The sequence below is a fragment of the Oncorhynchus masou genome, chromosome 27, assembly GCF_036934945.1.
Source record: "Oncorhynchus masou masou isolate Uvic2021 chromosome 27, UVic_Omas_1.1, whole genome shotgun sequence".
Classification (NCBI taxonomy): Eukaryota; Metazoa; Chordata; class Actinopteri; order Salmoniformes; family Salmonidae; genus Oncorhynchus; species Oncorhynchus masou.
This window is the reverse complement of record NC_088238.1, coordinates 46317067-46342176: the sequence shown is the minus strand read 5'-3', so window position 1 is coordinate 46342176 and position 25110 is coordinate 46317067. Positions and strand designations below refer to the sequence as shown.

General features: G+C 44.6%; 1 pseudogene; it reads left to right on the top strand.

The window, feature by feature from the left end:
• The first annotated feature begins 165 nt into the window (after positions 1-165).
• On the top strand, positions 166-24046 carry LOC135516316 (segment polarity protein dishevelled homolog DVL-2-like; annotated as a pseudogene).
• The last annotated feature ends 1064 nt before the right edge of the window (positions 24047-25110 follow it).

The following is a 25110-nucleotide window of genomic DNA, read 5'->3' as shown; positions in this document are numbered from 1 at the left end:
TGTGTGTTTAGCATAACGTTATTATCATGAAGATGAATTATGTTGTGGAATAAAATTCCTGGAATATTTCTACAGACCATTGGATACACAGACCGTGGCACGTTGAGCGAAAACGTAAAGTGAGCATACCTGACGTCATACGCCGCGTTGGCTTGTAATAATCGAGAGAAAAGTTTTAGACCCCCCCATATGTTTTTGTTGGGGGAGAAATTGTGGGTAGCGGATCTTGTGAATGTAGCGTGTGCGTGGTTTTTAACCCCTTCGGCGTTAGGGAATTATATATTTTTCTTTGGGGGATATAAACTAAGGTGATATGTTCGTGATATAAGTAGATGTTAAACTTTTGTATTAGTTCTGTCCAGGGCAAACTCACTGCTGGCTAGTGTTGTAAGAGCACTTCTCCTCACCCCCTTCTCCCGTTAGCATAGCTAGTGTTAGCTAACTAGGTACCTTTCTCTTCCATAGTTTGTGTGGTACAGCTGAAAAAAAGTTGCTGGTGAAATGGCGGAAACCAAAATAATATACCACATCGACGAGGAGGAGACGCCGTATTTGGTGAAGATTCAGATTCCTGCCGAAAATATCACTTTGTTGGATTTTAAACAGGTCTTGAACAAGCCCAACTACAAATTCTTCTTTAAGTCTATGGACCAGGACTTCGGGTAAGTGAGAGCCAGTGATGCATGATTGTGCGGTGCCGTGTAGTGGGTTTCAGGCAAATTATGATAATAAAGAAAACCAATCCGAGTCCAGTAGTTGGTTAGATACATTGTTGTAAAGTCTATTTATCTTTGACTATACTCCCAAAGACACAAAGGGCGAACTGTTGCTACACTTTATTAACGTTAGTTACAATAGTTAAGTTAACTGGTAACCATTTTACTGGATCAACTTGCATGATCCAATGTTGCAAATGAAAGGTGTCATTCAGTAACTATGTTTACAGATTTAAATGCGAATATGAATAAAACCGCATTAAAAAACATGCGCATTTTCCCACCAGATATGTTTTTATCAAATTGACCTGTTGCAGCAGATTAAAGGCTGTGCGTGATGACATTGTGCACATGAAAATTCAATGGTGTGCAATTCGGGGCGTTCCTGCCCCACCCCCTCGAGCATCCAAATAGTTACTTCATGACCCCCCCCCCCCCCCAGTACCCCATTGCTCCATCCCCCCTCCCCCGGTTCAAAAGGGAAATAAAACTATCTGGGGGTTTTTGTGCCCGCCCCCGGAGTATGCCTTGCTAGCCAGCTGGTCGCTACCGCCTGCCGAACCCCTGCCCTTACTGTTGTTAGCAGAACTGTGGGAAAACAGTGCCTGCCAGGTGGGGGCTAAGGACACGTTGTCACCCCGCCTTCCGCTAGCACAGCTGGTGGGAGGATGGGTGATACACCGTGTTCTAGCTATCTTGTTAATTAGCGACACTGTGTGCTAGCACGCAGTGTCACTCTCGCATGCTGTGCACTGGAGAAAACCGAGGGCGGAGGGCTGTGGCGACACTGTGTGTTAGCTAACTCGCGAGCTTGCTAGTTAGGGACACCGTGTGTTAATTAACTAACGAGCACACAGTGTCGCCTCCCGCCTGTTGTGTACTGGACTAGTTGGCTAAGCTAGCACACAATGTCCTTCGCTCCCGCCTGCCGAACACCTGCCCTCGGCATCGTTGACAGAAATGCAGGGACGAAGGACACTGTTTACCGGTGTACGGCTAGCCAGCAGCTGTTGTCGGCCCCACCCCTTCTGTGGGGTTTATTGGTGGCTGGCATCCAACGTTATTGTGCATTAACACCACCTACTGTACTGGAACTCCCCCGCATCTTAAAAATGGTTCAATAGAAGTATAAATAGGTGTTCCTGCAGATGCTGGAATGCCCACATGCAGGAACGCACTGAATTGCAGGTCGCAATTGCACTTTTCTCAATGTCCCATGTAACAAAACAAAAAAAACACATTAAATGGGATTCCATTGCATTTTCAACTCTACTGATGGTTTTCTCAAACATTTCAAATGAAATTACACATGGCTAGCAGATGTAAATGCGAGTGTAGTGAAATGCTTGTGCTTCTAGTTCTGACAGTGCAGCAATATCTAACAAGTAATCTAACAAATCCATAGCAACTACCTAATACACACAAATCTAAATGGATGGAATAAGAATATGTACATGTAAAAATATATGGATGAGAGATGACCAAGCGGCATGAGCAAAATGCATTAGCTGGTATAAAATAGTGTATATACATATGAGATGAGTAGTTTAAGATATGTAAACATAATTAAAGTTGCATTATTTCAAGTGAACAATGATTCAAGTCTGTCTATAGGCAGAAGCCTCTCTGTTAGTGATGGCTGTTTAACAGTCTGATGGCCTTGAGAGCTGTTTTTCAGTCTTTCAGTCCCAGCTTTGATGCACCTGTACTGACCTCACCTTCTGGATGGTAGCGGGGTGAACAGGTAGTGGCTCTGGTGGTTGTTGTCATTGATGTTCTTTTTGGCCTTCCTGTGACAACATGATGCGTTGTGCAGACCACACCAACCTCTGGAGAGCCCTGCGATTGAGGGCGGTGCGTTGCCGTACCAGGCGGCGATAGAGCACGACAAGATGCTCTCAATTGTGCACCTGTAAAAGTTTGAGGGTTTTAGGTGACAAGCCATATTTCTGCAGCCTCCTGAGGTTGAAGAGGCATTGTTGCGCCTTCTTCACCACACTGTTTGTGTAGATGGACCATTTCAGTTTATCCGTGATGTGTACGCCAAGGAACATAAAACATTCTCCTTTCTCTACAGCTGTCCCGTTGATAGGGGGGTTCTCCCTCTGCTGTTTCCTGAAGTCAACGATCATCTCCTTCGTTTTGTTGATGTTGAGTGAGAGGTTGTTTTCTGACACCACACTCAGTACCCTCACCTCCTCCCTGTAGGCTGTCTCGTTGTTGTTGGTAATCAAGCCCACTACCGTTGTCATCTGCAATCATGATGATTGAGTTGGAGGCGTGCATGGCCACGCAGTCATGGGTGAACAGGGAGTACAGGAGGGGGCTTAGCACACACCCTTATGGGGCCCCAGTGTTGAGGATCAGTGAAGTGGAGATGTTGTTTCCTACCCTCACCACCTGGGGGTGGCCCATCAGATAGTCCAGGACTCAATTGCACAAGGTGGGTTTGAGATTCAGGGCCTTAAGCTTAATGATGAGCTTGGAGGGTACTATGGTGTTGAATGCTGAGCTGTACTCAATGAACAGCATTCTTACATGGGTATTCCTCTTGTCGAGATGGGATAGGGCAGTGTGATGGCGATTTTTATCGTCTGGAACTGTTGGGGTGGTATGCAAACTGAAGTTGGTCTAGGGTGGAAGGTAAGCTGGAGGTGATATGATCCTTGACTAGTCTCTCAAAAGCACTTCATGATGACAGAAGTGAGTGCTACGGGGCGATAGTCATTTAGTTCAGTTACCTTTGTCTTTTTGGGTACAGGAACAATTGTGGCCATCTTGAAGCATGTAGGGACAGCAGACTGGGATAGGGAGCAATTGAATATGTACGTGAACACACCAACCAGCTGGTCTGCGCATGCTCTGAGGATGCGGATAGGGATGCCGTCTGGGGACAGCAGCCCTGCGAGTGTTGACACATTTAAATGTCTTACTCACGTCGGCCACGGAGAAGGAGAGGGGGAGCCCGCAGTCCTTGGTAGCGGGCCGTGTCGGTGGCATTGTATTATCCTTAAAGCAGGCAAAGAAGGTGTTTAGTTTGTCTGGAAGCAAGAGGTCGGTGTCCGTGACTTGGCTGGTTTTCTTTTTGTAGTCCGTAATTGCATGTGGACCCTGCCACATACATCTCGTGTCTGAGCCATTGAATTGCGACTTCACTTTGTCCCTATAATGACATTTCACTTGTTTGATTGCCTTACGGAGGGAATAAGTACACTGTTTATGTTCAGCCATATTCCCAGTCATCTTTCCATGGTTAAATGCGGTGTTTCGTGCTTTCACGTTTGTGCGAATGCCGTCATCTATCCAAGATTTCTGGTTAGGGTAGGTTTTAATAGTCATAGAGGGTACAACATCTCCAATGCACTTCCTTATAAACTCACTCACCGAATCAGCTTATAAATCAATGTTATTCTTTGAGGCTGCCCGGAAGATTTCCCAGTCTGAGTGATCAAAACAATCTTGACGCGTGGATTCCGATTGGTTAGACGAGCATTGAATATTTCTTGTCAAGGGAACATCCTGTTTGAGTTTCTATCTATAGGACGTTAGGAGCTAAATTAAGTCGTGGTCGGATTTGCCTTGTATGCATCAAGGAAGTTAGAGCAACAGTGGTCCAGTGTATTTCCCACGCGAATGCTACAAAAAATGTGCTGATAGAATTTAGGTAGCCTTGTTCTCAAATTTGCTTTGTTAAAATCCCCAGCTACAATAAATGCATCCTCAGGATATATGGTTTCCAGTTTATATAAAGTCCAGTGAAGTTTCTTGAGGGTTGTTGTGGTATACACTTGAGGGGGAATATACGCGGCTGTGACGATAACCGATGAGAATTCTCTTGGGAGATAATATGGTCTGCATTTGGTTGTATGGAATTCTAGGTCTGGTGAAGAAAAGGACCTGAGTTCCTGTGTGTTGTTATGATTACACCACGAGTCATTAATCATGAAGCCTTCACCCCCGCCCTTCTTCTTCCCAGAGAGATGTTTATTTCTGCCGGCGCAATGCATGAAGAAACCCGGTAGCTGTACCGACTCTGACAACATATCCCGAGAGAGCCATGTTTCCGTGAAACAGAGAACATTACAATCTCTGATGTCTCTGGTAGGCAGCATATGCCCTAATTGTCTACCTTGTTGTCTAGAGACTGGACATTGGCGAGTAATATACTCAGAAACGGTGGGTGGTGTGCATGCGTTCGAAGTCTGACCAGGAGGCTGCTCCGTCTAACTCTTCTGCAGCAACGTTGTTTTGAGTCGGCCTTTTTGATTAGATCCAATGTCCTGGTTGGTGATCCAAACAAAGGATCCGCTTCCTTTATAAAATGTTTGTGTTATATAGCGAGTGTGCCCACTCTAGTATTGGCACATGCGCTCTAGCCAACAGCTCGCAGGCATAGCCTACATGAGATTATTATGGACAGAAGGGCAAGATTGTTTTGATTTGTCAAACGGCATTTGATCATGTCACCAGAATAAGACCCTCAATATTTATTAGAAAGGAGCATCAAGTTCATCACCTTGCACTTTCAGCACCCTGTGAAGTTCATCATAACTTATTTAATCAGTAGCCTAATAAACGGCATGCTTTCCCTACAAGTCTTAGTAGGAACCACACGTTATTGCGTGACTCCCAAATGGACTCCGATATGATGGTTATTATTACATGTGCATAAAAGGGTTTCCAGCGACATTTTATCGCATAATTAATTTTCCAGACCCAAATTGAGTCCACCTTGTCTGGTGTATTTTGTTTTGGAAAGTTTACTTAAAAATGTTCTGTTTCCGTCAGGTCTGTTGTGGTATTTCTTTTTATCCGGCATGTACTTTACTCACAGCGAAAGGTTGGATGGAAACCTGGTTAGTGGTTAGTAACCAGGTTTCCATCCAACCTTTTTATGCGAGTAAAGTACATGTCGGATAAAAAAAATACCACAGCAGACCTGACGGAAACAGAACATTTGTCTGTAAACTATATATACGCTAGACAAGGTGGGATCTTTTTGTGTCTGTAAAATGTAATTATGGGAGAAATGTAGCTGGAAATGCTTTTATATGCATATATGGATGTAATAACCATCATATTGAAGTAAAATTGGAGTAACGTGATGACATGTTGTGTAGTCCTCCCACTACGACTTGGATAAAGCATGCCGTTAACTTCACAGGGTGTCCCTTTCCAATAATTATCAAGGAGCTTATTCTGGTGGCATATTATTATTGATGTTGGGCAAATGTTGTTGCTATTCTGTCCATAATAATCTCATGCAGGCTATACCTGCACTATCTGCGAGCTGTTGGCTAGAGTTCACATGCCAAAACCAGAGTTGGCAAATTTGCTACTTAAAACCTCTTAGGGATCGGGCTACTTTTTTCAACATTCTGTTAAAAATCGCGCAACATTTCAACGTCCTGCTACTCATGCCAGGAATATAGTATATGCATATGATTAGTATGTGTGCATAGAAAACTCTGAAGTTTCTAGAACTGGTTCAATGGTGTCTGTGACTATAACAGAACGAGTTCCGTGGTCAAAATCGCCAGAAAACCTGGTCACTAAATCGACGAAGAACAAATCAATCCGCCAGTCCATGTATTGTCTATTGGAAGGAAAAATACTTAAGCCTGAGGATACAGTTCCTATAGCTTCCACACGATGTCGCCAGTGTTGTGATTTCGATTCAACTAAATCATTGTTCATCTGAGTAATAGCCACATCCGGTTGTCAAGTCCACAGCTGTAAACAATGGAACCGGAAAAGTTGACTTCGTTTCCCAAACTTCTGCCTATTGAATACAGATCACTCCGTGATCAATTTGATCGTTTATTAATGTTTACTAATACCTAAAGTTGGATTACAGAAGTAGTTTGAAGTGTTTTGTCAAAGTTTATAGGCAACTTTTTTAATTTAAAAAAAAATAACGTTGCGTTTAAAAAATGTGTTTTTACTGGATCTGACGGTCTTCATAAATTGACATTTTGGGTACACAAGGACCGATTTAATCTAAAAAAGACCCAATTGTGATGTTTATGGGACATATAGGAGTGCCAACAAAGAATCTCGTCAAAGGTAATGAATGTTTTATATTTTATTTCTGCGTTTTGTGTAGCGCCGGCTACGCTAATTCCTTTGTTTACGTCCCCTTCTGGTATTTCGGCGTGTTGCCTGCTATCAGATAATAGCTACTCATGCTTTCGCCGAAAAGCATTTTACAAATCTGACTCGTTGGCTAGATTCACAATGAGTGTAGCTTGAATTGACTACCCTGCATGTGAATTTTAATGAACGTTTGAGTTTTAACGAGTGCTATTAGCATTTGGCGTAGCGCATTTGCATTTATTGTTGGCAGGGGGTGCGGTTGCATCCCGGGTGGGCCAGAGAGGTTAACGCAACATTTTTCTGTGCCAAAACCATCAGTAGAGTTGAAAATGCAATGGAAACCCGTTTTACTTATTATTATTTTATTCGGTACATGGGATAACACATTTTATGTGTACTACGTCTGCACGCACAGACTTATCCACAACAAGTGCATTTGATGGAAACGCGTCTCTGGTGGGAAAATGTGCATATTTTATGTATGTAGATTTTAGAATTTTCTCGTGAAAATCTGTCGCCAATTAGTTAGAAAATTGGCTAGTGGGAGAAAATAAGTGTCATGAGAACGGGGAAACGCTTGTGTTGATCTAATGCAGTGGTTCTTAACCTGGGTTCGATCGAACCCCAGGGGTTCGGTGAGTCAGTCTCAGGGGTTCGGCAGAGGTCAAGACAAACATCCGACTCATATGATTCGTGATGACACACCCCGCTTGGCCATCATTGGCTGCAGGTGATCACGCTACATCGCTTGGCCTATCTGTGCTGCAGGGATTTTAGTGCGCTCAGTAGTCGACTTGTGACTGTCGTAATGGTACGTCTTGTGATTTCTTACTTAATATTTTAATCCCTTCATACTTACTATGTCGAGCAAAAAAAGAAAGTGGTCGGACGAATATGTACAATATGGATTCACATGTAGAACGGAACGTGATGGGAGTCAGCGTCCTAACTGCATGATTTGCAATGCCAAGTTGAGCAATTCTAGTCTAGCACCGGCAAAACTAAGAGAATACTTCCTTAAGCTGCACGGAGATGGAAAATACAAGAACACCACGCTCGCTGAATTCAAGGTGAAGAGAGCCAGATTCGATGAAAAGGCTACTCTGCCTGTTCTCTGCTTTGTACCCATCAACAAACCGATCCTCACAGCATCGTACGAAGTTGCTTACCTGATCACAAAGCACACACCATTGGTGAAACACTCATAAAACCAGCTGTGTTGAAGATGGTGAATATCATGCTGGGAAAAGAGGCTGAAGTTAAGTTATCCCAAATTCCTCTTTCAAACGACACCATCAGCGACAGAATAGAGGACATGAGCAAAGACATCTTGGCTCAAGTAGTTGCAGATCTGATTTCAAGCCCGGCAAAATTCAGCCTTCAACTCGACGAGACCACAGACATTTCCAATCTAAGCCAGCTTGCTGTATTCGTGCGCTATGTGAAAGACGGCGTGATAAAGGAAGATTTTTTATTTATTTTGTAATCCTCTTACAACAACTAAGGCAACCGATGTGAAGAAACTTGTGGATGACTTCTTCAAAGACAACAATCTTTTGTGGGATATGGTTTCTGCAGTTTGTTTGGATGGAGCTCCAGTCATGCTGGGAAGAAAGTCTGGTTTTGGTGCGCTAGTGAAAGCCAATGCACCACACGTCATTGTTAAGCATTGTATTCTGCACAGGCATGCGTTGGCAACAAAAACCTTGCCTCCAAAACTGGCAGAAGTATTAAAAATTGTAGTGGAATGTGCGAACTAGTGCTCCGAGGCACCGCATCTTCAGTGAGCTGTGTAAAGAAATGGGCTCTGAATTCGATTTACTTCTGTACCATTCTAACGTTCGGTGTTTATCCCGGGGACAGGTGCTGAATCGTGATTTTTGCCGTGCGTGTGGAATTAGCCCTGTTTTTGCAAGAGCACCAACATTGTCATGCAGATTGCGTCAAATTCTGAGTTCATTCTCATTTTAGCGTACATGGCTGATATCTTCGCAGCGCTCAATCATCTCAATCAAAAGATGCAGGGTGGTGGTGTCAATATCATCGAAGCGGAGGAAAACCTGAAGGCTTTTCAAAAAATGCTACCGTTATGGAAACGACGAACAGAGAACGATAACTTCACAAACTTTCCCCTGCTGGACGACTGTGTAAGTAAGATCGAAGATGTATCTGGAATCGGAGACATTTCTGTACCCGCGGAACTGAAGCAAGCAATTGCCACGCACTTAGATGAGCTTGCAAAGTCTCTCGACGGATACTTCCCTACAAGAGAGTCCTTTTCGAGGATGCTGGACATAAAAACGAAGAAAAGGAACAGACTTTGTTGCGAAAATGACATGAGTGGCACTTGCCAAGGTGAAGCCACACATTTCTGAACTGGTGTCTGGAAGGCAACAGCAGAAGTCACACTGATTTGCAGTAAATATTCATTATTATGTTTTTGTGTGAAAATCATGTTTTGATGATTTTGTTCTTTGAACACAGTGATGTTGAACACAGTGATGTTCATTTTGTGCACCAGTAAAATATATACCTATGTTTTGAATTTGAAAAAAATCATTTATTTTTCCAATTAAGAAGGGTTCGGTGAATGCGCATATGAAACTGTTGGGGTTCAGTACCTCCAAGGTTAAGAACCCTCTTGAAACTCTGGGGGCGCAATTTAATTTTTGGATGAAAAACGTTTCCGTTTTAAACAAGATATTTTGTCACAAAAAGATCCTCGACTATGCATATAATTGATAGCTTTGGAAAGAAAACACTCTGAATTTTCCAGAACTGCAAAGATATTGTCTGTGGGTGCCCTAGAACAGGAGCTACAGGCAAAACCAAGATGAAACGGCAACCAGGAAATGAACAGGATTTTTGAGGCTCTGTTTTCCATTGTCTCCTTATATGGCTGTGAATGCGAGAGGAATGAGCCTGCCCTATCTATCGTTTCCCCAAGGTGTCTGCAGCATTGTGACGTATTTGTAGGCATATCATTGGAAGATTGACCATAAGAGACTACATTTTCCAGGTGTCCGCCCGGTGTCCTCCGTCGAAATTGGTGCGTCATTTTCAGCTGCTGGTATTTTTCCATGGGATTCTGAGGGGAAAGCAGGCTTCCACGAACGGCATATCAATGAAGAGATATGTGAAAAAACACCTTGAGGATTGATTCTAAACAACGTTTGCCATGTTTCGGTCGATATTATGGAGTTAATTTGGAAAAAGTTTGACGTTTTGGTGACTGAATTTTCGGTTCGTTTCGGTAGCCAAATGTGATGTACAAAACGGAGCGATTTCTCCTACACAAAGATTCTTTCAGGAAAAACTGAACATTTGCTATGTCACTGAGAGTCTCCTCATTGAAAACATCCGAAGCTCTTCAAAGGTAAATTATTTTATTTATTTGGTTATCTGGTTTTTGTGAAAATGTTGCGTGCTAAATGCTACGCAAAATGCTAAGCTAGCTTGCAATACTCTTACACAAATGCTTGATTTGCTATGGTTCAAAAGCATATTTTGAAAATCTGAGATGACAGTGTTGTTAAGAAAAGGCTAAGCTTGAGAGCAGGCATATTATTTTCATTTCATTTGCGATTTTCAGAAATCGTTAACGTTGCGTTATGCTAATGAGCCTGAGGCTGTATTCACGATCCCGGATCCGGGATGGGTAGTATCAAGAGGTTTAAGAACCACCGATCTAATGTTTGGAATAGGGATTTGTGATTTTATCTTTAGACAGTTATTGCAACAAGGTGACACATTTGGTTGGCCTGTTAGGCTATTATAATAGTATTTAATTGAATTCAATAAGCACAATGTCTCATAACGTTACCCAATTTTGTGTATGACTGTCACCTATCAAAGAGGTAGGGGATGTGGGGGGTCAATGACTGCACAAAGAAAGCCAAACCATCTCTCTATCCATCATACCCCTCCTGATCTCTCATAGCTAAGACCAGGCAAACATACTAGTATCCAAATATGGGTCAAAGCATAACTTCTGGCATAAATACTGTCTTTACATTGGACACCACAATGAAAAACCCTTCTCACCCTGTCTGTTACCCAGGCTGTTCTCATCACTAATTCCCATCTCTCTCTCTCTCTGTGAGCTTGTGAAATCCTCAGCTTTTCTTCCCTTTTGGGAACTGGGCCAAGTTTTTGTCTCCCCTAACACCCTAGCTTGGCTGGCTGCAACCCCTGTATACCTCCCTTTCTCCTCCCTCTCCTTCTTTTCTCCCATTTAAATCCTCCAGACTGAAAGAGCTGTCTGCTCTCGCAATTAATCTTTCTTTGGTGGCTGCCTGTCAGTTGTGCATTTCCCTAGGTTGCATGGAATGCATGTTTGTGGTGGAGTTTGACTGATGAGACCTAGGGCTTCTGTTAAACTCATTACTTGCAGTTAAACTGCTGAAGTTTTGTAAAGTTAGTAAAACGTACTTTGATGTCTCTCTCGGATGTTACTGAACGCGAAACCAAGACATGTTATGTTATTAAAACGGGCACTAAAACAATCAAATGCTCCTGCTTCATTAGTGGGGCTCCCGGGTGGCACAGCGGTCTAAGGCACTACATCTCAGTGCTAGAGATGTTACTACAGACCCTGATTTGATTCCAGGCTGTATTACAACCGGCCGTGATTGGGTGTCCCATATGGTGGCGCACAATTGGTTCTATCGTCGTTAGGGTTCGGCCGGGGTTGGCCCTCATTGTAAATAAGAATTTATTAACTGACTTGCCTTGTTAAATAAAGGTTAAATCCATTTATAAAAATGTGAGTTGTAGTCAAGCCGTTGGAAGTGTCTGACTCCTGGGTTTGTTAGACCTAAGTCTACTTCTACCACAACCGCAACATTTTGAAACATCTCAAGAGAGTCAGTTACAAGTAGGCTACATTTAAACCCAGCTCAAAGGAGTCAGCTGCCCAATCAAAACAGAGCTCGTCAGCCTGAAGCCTCAGTAAAGTAACTAAAGCATTGGTGTGTTTGCCTGTTCTGTTTGTGTTTTGTTTCCTGGAGTGCGAGCCAGCTGACAGGCTGTGTGTGGCAGTCAGAGCAGAGCTGAGCAGTGTGGAACAGAGCAGACCAGATCGGGGACCAGGGGTTGGACAGAGGCCATTTGCTTGGTGTCTGGCCGTGGCAGAATCAACAGGAAGAGAGTGGGGTGGGGAGCAGGGGGAGGGGTCGGGGTAGTCGAAGTGAATGGTGGTTTTGGGTGTGCTGTGCGAGAGATTAGTAGATGGGAGAGAACATGTTTGCTTGGGATGTGCGAGGCAAAGAAGTAACGGCTAGGAGGGAGGTGCTGGGCAAGAATGTCAGGTTTTAGGATTCCAAGGGGATTCTGAATTTCCAAGATGTGTTTGTTTGAGACATTTTCAAGTGAGTTGGTGAAATAGTTTGAGGGAGGTCATTTTTTTTTGGAATGGTGAGGTATGCAGACTATTACCCTGTTAGGGATAGAATGTTGCATCTGTCCCTTTCTGGATGCAATCTGAGTCTGACCTCTTAGCAAGAAAGAACAGGATAGACCGAGGGCAAGAGAAAGAGGGCAACTGAAAGGATTGAAAGAGACTGAGAGCGAGAGATGAGAAAGAGGGCATGATAGGGGGTAAAGACGGGTTCTCACATTCACACACTCCAGCACTGTCACACAAGGCCCGCCTCCAGCCTGTGACATGCCTCCCCGGTGCCCACAACAATCTGTCCCTGTGCTGCTCACACTCACAACAGCTGCTCACACTCACCCATAAAACCAACCCTCAACAGCTGCTTACAAAACCCCAGAGTGGGGCAGAGCTGACCATACTACACCCCCCCACACACACACACACACACACACACACACACACACACACACACACACACACACTGGCCAACAAAACATCAGGCGTAGAGGCAAATAAAGATGAAAACGCTTAGCTGTAAGTCTTTAGGCAGTCAGTTAAACGTTTCCTCTACACAGTACTCATGTCAAGCTCAGGTCCTAAGTACTGCAGTAATAACATAGTGGCTCAGACAGACAAATATTACACAGCAGACTCTGTCTCACTGACGTTGCTTAAGTGGATACAGAGGAAAAGAAGGGGTGGATTTCTAAGTCTCAAGAAACAATGGCTGGTCCGTGAGAGTTTCAGATGTAGTTGTAGGGAGTGTGTATCTATCTCCGTTGTGGTTCGGTAAGGACGCTGAGTCATTGGGAAACGAACGCAGCGGTGTCCTCGTGTTGCTCTTTACGTCGGTCTCTGTGTATGGCTCTTACAGTATGTGTTTGTCTCTGTGTTTTCACTTAGCCTCATCTCTTTTTTTTCTTCTTCTTTTAAGGGTGGTGAAGGAAGAGATCTCAGACGACAGTGCCAAGCTCCCCTGCTTCAACGGACGAGTGGTGTCATGGGTAAGGGCAAACTGGTAGAGGTAGACGGTCCACAGCTATCTTGGACCAGTGAAAGGGCAGCAGTAGAAGGGAGACAGAGGGGGAATTCCTGAATCGCTCCCAACTATTTTTCCAGGACCGAATTGTAAAAGTCAAGTTCCCAAGTCGGAATATTGCTGAGTTGGACCGAGCAGTTCAAATGTATCATAAACTGCTCAAAGTGAGCTTTGAACCAGAGCCAGAGATGTAGGCTACAGACTCTGGCAAACTCAGTCTGAGTTTCAGAGTTTAGAACGATCTCCACATTGGCGTCAAGTTCCAAGACCATTACATGATCTTCTAAGAATGCCAATTAGAACGTTATTGTCATGGAACGTTTGGTGCCAACGTGGCGGCCATTTCTCTACCGACCTCTGTGGCTATGACCCTGCTTTAACTACTGAAAGGGCACTGACAAAAACCCACTATCATGAACACCTTGGTCTGTGAATGTAACTACAACCTCAAATGTCCTCACTTATGATCATATTACCTACCCTAAAGAACATGCAGGATATGAGTCCTGCAGACAAAACATTGTGACTTGTCCCGGTTGGGAGGAAAACATCTGCCAAGTGCATATGAAGGAGAAGAAAGGAGAGAGAGCGGGATTAAAAGGGTTGGACAAAGAGAGGAGGCCATAGGGACTGACACATGATAGGATGGAGGGTCCCAGAGGGATGACTGCTCTATAGTCAAACAGCCATTGAGAAGAACGAGGGAAGGTAGAGAGCTTAAAGAAAAGAAAGGGGGAAAAGTGTTCTGTGGCACTGTGTCTCTGACACCTTAGAGGGGATATTCAATCAAAACTGCAAACTGGTTTTCAGGGGAAGGTTCAGGACAGAACTGTATCCATGAAACTAGAACACATTTGAATGGATGCTTTGTTCAGTCTCCTTTGTCATAGAGAAATTGAAATGTATAGAAACCCAGAATCTTTGTTGAAAGACAGTTTGTTAGCTTTTTAGCCCCTCTCCAGGCAGACTGGTCTGTGTAGGAGTATGTTGGGTCTGTAGGGAGTAGGTAATTGGATGCCTTGCGCAAGGTCAGGGATTGGCAACTGGCGGCCCGTTGAAGGCCCTTTGAGTAAAAAACAAAGTTAACAACCTAAAAAATTGACTAACAACAAAAACTAAAATAATAATTCCTGTTCTTCCAACTGTTTTATTTTCATTTTAAATGTTTTATTTTATTTTGTACATTTTTTTTATCATCGCCTTTCAACTCCTTTTCCCCTCTTTCCCTCCTCTGTCCAACCCTTCCAAATCTCTGTTCCTCCCGCTCTCCTCAGTTGGTTTCATCAGACACGCCGGGAGCAGCAGAGCCAGTACCACCAGTCCTTCCTCCACCCCCAGCAGAAGTACGGCCCCCGCCCTCACCCCCTCCTCCTCTCCCACCCCCACCTGTCGAGAGGACCGGGGGCATCGGTGACTCCAGACCCCCATCGTTCCAGTATGAGCGCACATCCTCTCCCACAGTCCCAAATAATCAGTGTGCTACTCTAATGTATCTCGTACTGTATCTAACGTATTCTATGACAGAATACCTCAGTCACTCCAGCTATCATGTTACCTACTGTTAAATACAACGGCCCATTTGAACATGATCTGTGCCTGTGCCACCTATTGACAGTAAACACCTGGTCTGGGAACAGGTTCTAGTTATTGTCTGTCTAGGTTATAATACACTGTAAACCTGGGTTCAGATGGTATTTAAAATCATTAGCTGCACTATATAGAGTTTTCCTGGTGTAATGGGACCAGTGGAATGCCCCAAAGTACAAACCCGCCCATCTAGCACTCAAGGCAGACTAAAGTAATCGCTCAAAGTTCTTAAAAATGAAGATTTCAAATACTAGGCTTAATCCATTGCTTCCTATTCATACACATTGTCCTCATAGGTCGTAATACGATCTGTGTTGTGGCCTATATTATTAGACATTAGGTGTGCGCTGCTATTTGTGTTTTATTAATAATGTATTTTCCAGAGCTTTCCCTACTTTAACCCTCTCCCCTATGCAGTCCCAATGCAGCAGGCAGTGTGGAGAACCTGGATGACCAGACAGAAACAGAGTCTGTGGTGTCCTTCAGGAGAGAGAGACCCAGACACAGGGAGGCCATGGAGCAACATGGTGAGCACTCTGCACCGCCTGCTCTTTGTCACATGATGGTTTCCACTAGATAGAACAGCCACAAAGTCAAAATGGCTAATAGAACCAGCCACAAAGTCAGAATGGCTAAATCATAAAAAATCATGAAAACAAGGTTGTTATTTTTGGTCCTAATTTAAGTTTAGGCATAAGGTTAGCAGTGTGGTTAAGGTTTAAAATCGATTTTTTTTTAAATATACCATTTTTAAATATGCAGGGTTTATGACTGAGGCTGTGGTAACTATTGACGAACCATGATGGAACGGCACTGGGTCATGTTCAGTAGGGCACTGTAATGGAACATTTTACAATGGAAAATGACAGAGCGTTTCTTATTGGGCAAAATGTTTTGTCTACTGAACGCAACTCTTGTTCTAGTGCTAATAGCAATTGACATTGATAACATGAATAAACATGAAATCCATAGTTAACCCTCTATCTCTTCCTCTTCTCCCCCTGCTCTCCTATCTGTCGCTCTCTTGATCTCTGGTGCGTCAGGGCCTAGGATGAACGGCCAGAGCCGCATGGAGCACCACCTAGCGGGCTATGAGAGCGCTACCACGGTGATGAGCAGCGAGCTGGACACCACCAGTTTCTGTGACTCTGAGGATGACGACACCATGAGCCGGTTCAGCAGCTCCACAGAGCAGAGCACGGCGTCCAGGCTGCTCAAACGCCACCGCAGGCGCAAGAAACAGCGCCCGCCCAGGCTAGAAAGGGTAATGAATTCTTCCTCCCTCTCTTAATTTTTGACTTAAGTTTGCGACATAAACCGTTTAAGTCAGAAATGTCCCATTCTGCGTTGGAATTGATTGCGTTTTCCCTGTTCTTGTCCCAGGCGTCGTCGTTCAGCAGCGTGACGGACTCCACCATGTCTCTAAACATCATCACCGTCACGCTCAACATGGGTCAGCAACGTTTCGCCCTCTGTTCCCCGACACCACTCCCCTTCTCATGTCTTCCACCCATCTCTCTGACCCTCTCTTTGACTGTCAAGCTTTTTCACTTTATTTTAGACCACCTAACCAGTACTATGCGTGTCCATTTTTGGAAAAACCTCCAGTCGTTCTGGAAATAGCCGGGTGAAACCTGCCTGGTCTTTGCAATAGCTCACGTTCTGTGAAGTGAAACAGAACTTAAGCGCTCAGTCTGCTTTACCAGGCTATAGACATCCTCCCCTCCACATTTCTGCCTTGTGACCTGAACTCCATGTCTCACTATCACTTCCTCCCCTCTCTCCTCCTGTCACGTCTCTATCCTTCTCTCTTCACTTGCTGTCACTTTTGGTTTTTTTTCTTCACCAACACTTACCACCACCTCTGAGGTTCTTTATCTCAGGGAACTTTCTTCCTACAAGTTTGAGATGAAATAACTGATATCCTCTTCCCTCCCACAGAGAAGTATAACTTCCTAGGCATCAGCATCGTGGGCCAGAGCAACGAGAGAGGGGATGGGGGCATCTATATCGGTTCCATCATGAAGGGAGGGGCGGTGGCTGCCGACGGACGCATCGAACCCGGGGACATGCTTCTTCAGGTGTGTGTGTGACTGACCGGGGTAACTAGGATAGCCATATATATACAGTGCCTTGCGAAAGTATTCGGCCCCCTTGAACTTTGCGACCTTTTGCCACATTTCAGGCTTCAAACATAAAGATATAAAACTGTATTTTTTTGTGAAGAATCAACAACAAGTGGGACACAATCATGAAGTGGAATGACATTTATTGGATATTTCAAACTTTTTTAACAAATCAAAAACTGAAAAATTGGGCGTGCAAAAGTATTCAGCCCCCTTAAGTTAATACTTTGTAGCGCCACCTTTTGCTGCGATTACAGCTGTAAGTCGCTTGGGGTATGTCTCTATCAGTTTTGCACATCGAGAGACTGAAATTTTTCCCATTCCTCCTTGCAAAACAGCTCAAGCTCAGTGAGGTTGGATGGAGAGCATTTGTGAACAGCAGTTTTCAGTTCTTTCCACAGATTCTCGATTGGATTCAGGTCTGGACTTTGACTTGGCCATTCTAACACCTGGATATGTTTATTTTTGAACCATTCCATTGTAGATTTTGCTTTATGTTTTGGATCATTGTCTTGTTGGAAGACAAATCTCCGTCCCAGTCTCAGGTCTTTTGCAGACTCCATCAGGTTTTCTTCCAGAATGGTCCTGTATTTGGCTCCATCCATCTTCCCATCAATTTTAACCATCTTCCCTGCTGAAGAAAAGCAGGCCCAAACCATGATGCTGCCACCACCATGTTTGACAGTGGGGATGGTGTGTGTTCAGGGTGATGAGCTGTGTTGCTTTTACGCCAAACATAACGTTTTGCATTGTTGCCAAAGAGTTCAATATTGGTTTCATCTGACCAGAGCACCTTCTTCCACATGTTTGGTGTGTCTCCCAGGTGGCTTGTGGCAAACTTTAAACAACACTTTTTATGGATATCTTTAAGAAATGGCTTTCTTCTTGCCACTCTTCCATAAAGGCCAGATTTGTGCAATATACGACTGATTGTTGTCCTATGGACAAAGTCTCCCACCTCAGCTGTAGATCTCTGCAGTTCATCCAGAGTGATCATGGGCCTCTTGGCTGCATCTCTGATCAGGCTTCTCCTTGTATGAGCTGAAAGTTTAGAGGGACGGCCAGGTCTTGGTAGATTTGCAGTGGTCTGATACTACTTCCATTTCAATATTATTGCTTGCACAGTGCTCCTTGGGATGTTTAAAGCTTGGGAAATCTTTTTGTATCCAAATCTGGCTTTAAACTTCTTCACAACAGTATCTCGGACCTGCCTGGTGTGTTCCTTGTTCTTCATGATGCTCTCTGCGCTTTTAACGGACCTCTGAGACTATCACAGTGCAGGTGCATTTATACGGAGACTTGATTACATACAGGTGGATTGTATTTATCATCATTAGTCATTTAGGTCAACATTGGATCATTCAGAGATCCTCACTGAACTTCTGGTAAGAGTTTGCTGCACTGAAATTAAAGGGGCTGAATAATTTTGCACACCCAATTTTTCAGTTTTTGATTTGTTAAAAAAGTTTGAAATATCCAATAAATGTCGTTCCACTTTATGATTGTGTCCCACTTGTTGTTGATTCTTCACAAAAAAATACAGTTTTATATCTTTGTTTGAAGCCTGAAATGTGACAAAAGGTCGCAAAGTTCAAGGGGGCCGAATACTTTCGCAAGGAACTGTGTGTGTATATATATATATATATATAACTGGTAATTGATTACATGAGGTATTTGTTCTCGAGTTGGACCGTTCATATCTACGGACTCTTTCTCCTCAAGGTGAACGACATCAACTTTGAGAACATGAGCAATGACGACGCGGTGCGCGTGCTGAGGGAGATCGTGCACAAACCGGGGTGCGTTTCAGACCTAAGGACATCAGTACATTTACACGGTCCAGCCCTTTTGCCTGCGTTCAATGGGGAAATGCCAGTTGACACACAATAATGACCTGTCCTTCTGTCTCTCCCTCAGGCCCATCATCCTGACAGTTGCTAAGTGCTGGGACCCTTCACCTCAGGGCTACTTCACCCTCCCCCGCAGTGAGTAGCAGCCTGCACGCCTCGTCTCTACCACAGAGTTGTACAGCTACTCTGTCTCTCTGATCTTTGACACTGGGTGTACATAACATTAGGAACACCTTCCTAATATTGAGTTGCACCTCTTTTTGCCCTCGAACATTCTACATTTCTCGGGGCGTGGACCCCGCAAGGTGTCGAAAGTGTTCCACAGGGATGCTGGCTCATGTTGACTCCAATGCTTCCCACAGATGTCAAGTTGGCTGGATGTCCTTTGGGTGGTGGACCATTCTTGATGCACACAGGAAACTGTTGAGCATGAAAAACCCAGCAGAGTTGCAGTTCTGACACACTCAAACCGGTGCGCCTGGCACTTAAATATTTTCTTGTCCCGTCAACCTCTGAATGGTGCACATACACAATCCATGTCTCAATTGTCTCCAGGCTTAAAACTCGTTCTTTAACCTGTTTCATCCCCTTAATCTACACTGATTGAGGACAATTTAACAAGTGACATCAATAAGGGATCTTAGCTTTCACCTGGTCAGTCTGTCATGGAAAGCGCAGCTGTCCCTAATCTTTTGTATACCGTTTATAGTAGGGCCATCAATACTCTATCCTATGAAATGCCAAAGAAATTACATTTTTGAGATCTCGTGTACCTCCCCCGTCTCGCTGTAGATGAGCCGATCCGGCCCATAGACCCAGCAGCATGGGTGAGCCATTCGGTAGCCCTGGCGGGGGCCTACCCTCCCTACACCGGCAGCTCTGCTCTCAGCACCATCACCACCACCACTGTCACTGAGACAGAACGTGAGTACCGCACGCTCTTTCTTTTTTCTCTCTCTCTTTGGCTCCTCTCTACATATTACCGCTCTCTTTTCAACTTTCTCACTCTTTTAAACATTTACCTTCTTGCTCTTTCTCTCTCCACTTGACTGACCCCCAGTCTACTCTCTCTTACTTTGTTTTCCTCTCTGTTTCTCTCATTTCTGCCCTCCTCCGTCTCTATCTTTTATTTTTATTGTGGTCTATCCATTCCTTTGTCGCGTGCCGGGCGTTTTATACCCGACCTTGGCACAGGAAGCACCGGCCACATCTGTCTTTCTCTTCTAGTCTTCAGCTTTTTTATAGGGTCAATGATGGCTGTCTTTTTACCCTTCCTTTTCTAAACTCAGCAGAAAAAGAAACATCCTCTCATTGTCAACTGCGTTTGTTTTCAGCAAACTTAACGTGTAAATATTTGTATGAACATAATATTCAACAACTGAGACATAAACTAAACAAACTCCACAGACATGTGACTAACAGAAATTGAATAATGTTCCCCTGAACAAAAGGAGGGTCAAAGGTAAGTCAGTATCTGGTGTGGCCACCAGCTGCATTAAGTACGGCAGTGCATCTCCTCCTCATGGACTGCACCAGATTTGCCAGTTCTTGCTGTGAGATGTTACCCCACTCTTCCACCAACATTTCTGGAGGGAATGGCCCTAGCCCTCACCCTCTGATCCAACAGGTCCCAGACTTTTTGCCAGTCCTGTCTGGTCCAGCGACGGAGGGTTTGTGCCCATAAGACTATATTGTTGCCGGTGATGTCTGGTGTGGATCTGCCTTACAACAGGCCTACAAGCCCGCAGTCCAGCCTCTCTCAGCCTATTGCAGACAGTCTGAGCACTGATGGAGGGATTGTGCGTTCCTGGTGTAACTCGGGACGTTGTTGTTGCCATCCTGTACCTGTCCCAAAGGTGTGATGTTCGGATATACCGATCCTGTGCAAGTGTTGTTACACGTGGTTTGCCACTGTGAGGACGATCAGCTACATCTCACATTGGAATTTATTGCTCTGGCCACATCTGCAGTCCTCATGCCTCCTTGCAGCATGCCTAAGGCACGTTCACGCAGATGAGCAGGGACCCTGGGCATCTGACATTTGGTATTTTTCAGAGTCAGTAGAAAGGCCTGTTTAGTGTTTTAAGTTTTCATAACTCTGACCTTAATTGCTTACCGTCTGTAAGCTGTTAGTGTCTTAACGGCCATTCCACAGGTGCATGTTCATTGAGCAAGCATGAGAAACAGTGTTTAAACCCTTTACAATGAAGATCTGTGAAGTTATTTGGATTTTTACGCATTATCTTTGAAAGACAGGGTCCTGAAAAATTGACGTTTCTTTTTTTGCTGAGTTTATACTCTCTCCTCAAACCTACCCCACTTTCTCTCCTTTTATTTCTCCATCTATCTTCCTCATTTTCTTTATTTCTATCTCCCCCTCTCTTTTTCTCTTCTGGATCTCTTACTCCTTCTCTATCTCTCCAGGTTTTGATGACTTCAACCTGTCCCTGCACTCTGACATGGCGTCGGTGGCTAAGGCTATGGCCTCCCCAGAGTCTGGCCTGGAGGTCAGAGACAGGATGTGGCTCAAGATCACCATCCCCAATGCCTTCCTGGGTGAGTTAGAGCATGGGGCCATAGTCAGGCCTCTGTATCAAGATAAAAAGGAAACATTTAAAGGGATCAAACTAATGACATTCTTTCCTCATCCTCTCTCGCTGTCCATCTCTCTCATGTCTGTCTGTCCGTCTCTGTCGTGTGTGTGTCTCCAGGTTCTGATGTGGTGGAGTGGCTGTACCACCACATCGAGGGCTTCCAGGACCGCCGCGAGGCCAGGAAGTACGCCAGCAACCTGCTGAAGGCCGGCTTCATCCGCCACACGGTCAACAAGATCACCTTCTCAGAACAGTGTTACTACATCTTCGGAGACTTCAGCGACTGTGAGAACTGTGAGTACCAGGGGGGCACTTGTGCTGAAGAAAAATCATTTTGATTGCCTGGATTTTTTTGTTTGAATGAATTTATTTGTTGAAAGGTTTAATGCCTATATATTCTTAAGAGCTTATTCAAACCCTTTGCCCAAATTAGTTCTTCAACCAGTTAAAGTTGAACTCTCTCTCTCCTTGCCCCCTCCCCATTACTTCTCCCCTCCCCGTCCCCCTCAGACATGGCCAACCTGTCCCTGATTGACAACGACGGCTCCAGCGGGGCCTCTGACCAGGACACCCTGGCCCCCTTGCCCCTCCCGGGGGCCACGCCTTGGCCCCTGCTACACTCCTTCCCTTCCTTCCAGTACCCCCACCCCCACCCCTACTCCAGCCAGCCCCCACCCTACCACGAGCTGTCCAGCTACAGCTTCGCTCCAGGCAGCACGGGCACAGCCAGTCAGCACAGTGAAGGTAAGACCAAGGGGGAGGTAGGGAAGGAGTGAAAGATGTCCGGGGAGGGTGTCACATTGGTGGCCAATGTCCAAATTGTGACAGCATAATGGAAACTAAAGAAATAACCATAAATGTGTGAGCGCTGGCAGTTGTAATCGGTTGTAACCCCTGTGTTTGTCCCCCTAGGGAGCCGGAGCAGTGGGTCAACGCGGAGCGAGGGGGTGAGAGGCGACGAGGCAGTAAGGGGGGTCAAGGCAGTACGGCGGGAGGAGGAGAAAAGTCCCCCTCTGGAGGAGGGGAAGGGGGGGACTCTCGCTCGGGCAGCGGCAGTGAATCAGAATACTCAGTCCGCAGCAGCCTGAGGCGGGGCCACGGCTCAGCCACGCCTAGCGAGCACAGCCACTCCTCACAGCGCTCGCATCATCATCACCGCATGCCACCGCCCCCCCACATGTCGCCCTATCCCCCGGGGATGCCCATGCCCTACAACCCTATGATGGTGATGATGGTGCCCCAGCACCCACACCCACACATGGGACCCCCAAACATGGGACACCCCCACCAGTACACCCAGCAGCACCCCTCGGTCCCCATGCACCCGGGCATGGGCCCTTCTGTCCCTGGAGGACCACCCGGGGCCCCCCCAACCCGTGACCTGGGCTCTGTTCCCCCCGAGCTGACGGCCTCGCGCCAGTCCTTCCACCTAGCCATGGGCAACCCCAGCGAGTTCTTTGTGGATGTCATGTAGTCTGATGACGTGCGTGTGAAGTGAGTGACTATTGATGTGAGGTTTAGGAGTTTCACTCTTTGGGGACTGAATATTCTAGTCTATGCTGGTAATTAACTTGTGGTCTGATTAGGACCTAGTAGATTGGTGTCACTCATTTCATAAATGGTAAGAACAGGGTTCAACAGTGAGTTAGAGATATTTTGGCACAGTATCATAAAAGACATGAAATGCATCATGTCTGGTTTCCCTTTTCTGAATATACTGGCATACATCTTGACTTGCAACTCCGAAACATGCTACTGGACTCTCCATGTCAGAAAAGCAACTCTTCTCGTTTTATTTAAAACGTGTGTGTGTGTGTATTGGTTTAGTTCTGCTTCTGAAATCACTGATTTCAAAATCAAATTCTATTGGTCACATACACATATTTAGCATTTGTGATTGCGGTTGAAGTGAAACGCTTGTGTTCCTATCTCCAACATTTAGTTAATAGCGTTTGGCTGACTGGGTGGGTGTGAGTAACTGTAGTGGTGGTTCATTGAAACGACTGAAGTAACGGACTGGCCAAATGAGCTGTCGCCAAGTGTACTGAGAGGACTCGGACAGTAGAGGGCGCCACTTCCTCTTTTATAGGTGAAATTGATCATCATGTGTTGATGATGGCATTTGGGGCTGTATCACGTGACTCATAAGTGCCTTATTTTCAGCCATTAGCCTCCTAAAAGACATGTATGAAATGTATTATGTCTCATCAAGCCCATTTTTTTCATGAACTTGTGTGCCAACTAGTTTTTATTGTATTATTTTTGCCTTTGTATATATCTATAATAACTTCCATGCAAATGCAATAGTATAGAATAGTGAACTTGTGAAGCTATAGGTCAAACAATGACAGACAAACTTCTGTCTGGCAATCAGAGGATAAAGACCTCAAATGACAAGAATGGGTACCATGTACTGTAACCATGTCTAGGACTATGTGGCATAAGAAATGGTACTTCAGGCTGACGAAGGCACACCAAAAACTGTACTTTTGGGATTGAATCATGAGTTTTCTCTTCAAATAACTGTGATTCCCCCTCATCCTCTTGCCTCATATTTTGTATGTTAATGACACACATTAGCATCCATTTTGTACGAAGGAATATATAGAAGATGACAACGATGATGTATAACCGAACCATAAAGGTGCTAAATGAAGTATAGCAGTGTCACCTTGGTGTCCTTCTTGTTTTATTTCATTATTGTCACTTTTTGCTTCTGTATTTTAGAATAAATTTGTAATAGACTGAAAATGAAATACTTTTTTTTTTTTTTTTACAATATCTTGTGAATGTAAAATGGATTTTAGAGAAATATTAATGTCCACCAACTTTCCAGAACAGTAGATGGCGCTATGATAACTTCTTCAAAGAAAATGCATTTCTTTTCTTGACTCTTCCCACTTTGAAATAAGGAAACCAGACTTTCTTGTGCTGCCAAAGTCCGGGGTGTATTCATTAGTCAGAATTTCAGACTAAAAACGTGAGTTTCTAGCGTTTTGCAACAGAAACCGTTAGAAACTCACATTTTTCATTTGAAGTTATTGGGCAAATTCAAGTAGTTCCCTCCCAATGCACGACCTGTGCGTTGGCATCACCCTGGGTGTTCATCGTCTTCAAGGGCATCCTGCTGTATGGCAACCCTGCCCAGAAAGAGAAGTACCTGCCCAAACTAGGCACAGCTAAGAACCAGACTTATTTATTTTTAATTCACCTTTATTTAACCAGGTAGGCAATTTGAGAACATGTTCTCATTTACAATTGCGTCCTGGCCAAGATAAAGCAAAGCAGTTCGACGCATACAACAACAGAGTAACACATGGAGTAAAATAAACATACAGTAGAAAAGTAAGTCTATATACAATGTGAGCAAATGAGGTGAGATAAGGGAGGTAAAGGCAAAAAAGGCCATGGTGGCGAAGTAAATACAATATAGCAAGTGAAACACTGGAATAGTAGATTTGCAGTGGAAGAATATGCAGAGTAGAAATAAAAAATAATGGGGTGCAAAGGAGCAAAATAAATGCATACAGTAGGGGAAGAGGTAGTTGTTTGGGCTAAATTATAGATGGGCTATGTGCAGTAATCTGTGAGCTACTCTGACAGCTGGTGCTTAAACCTAGTGAGGGAGATATGAGTCTCCAGTTTCAGAGATTTTTGTAGTTCATTCCAGTCATTGGCAGCAGAGAACTGGAAGGAGAGGCGGCCAAAGGAAGAATTGGTTTTGG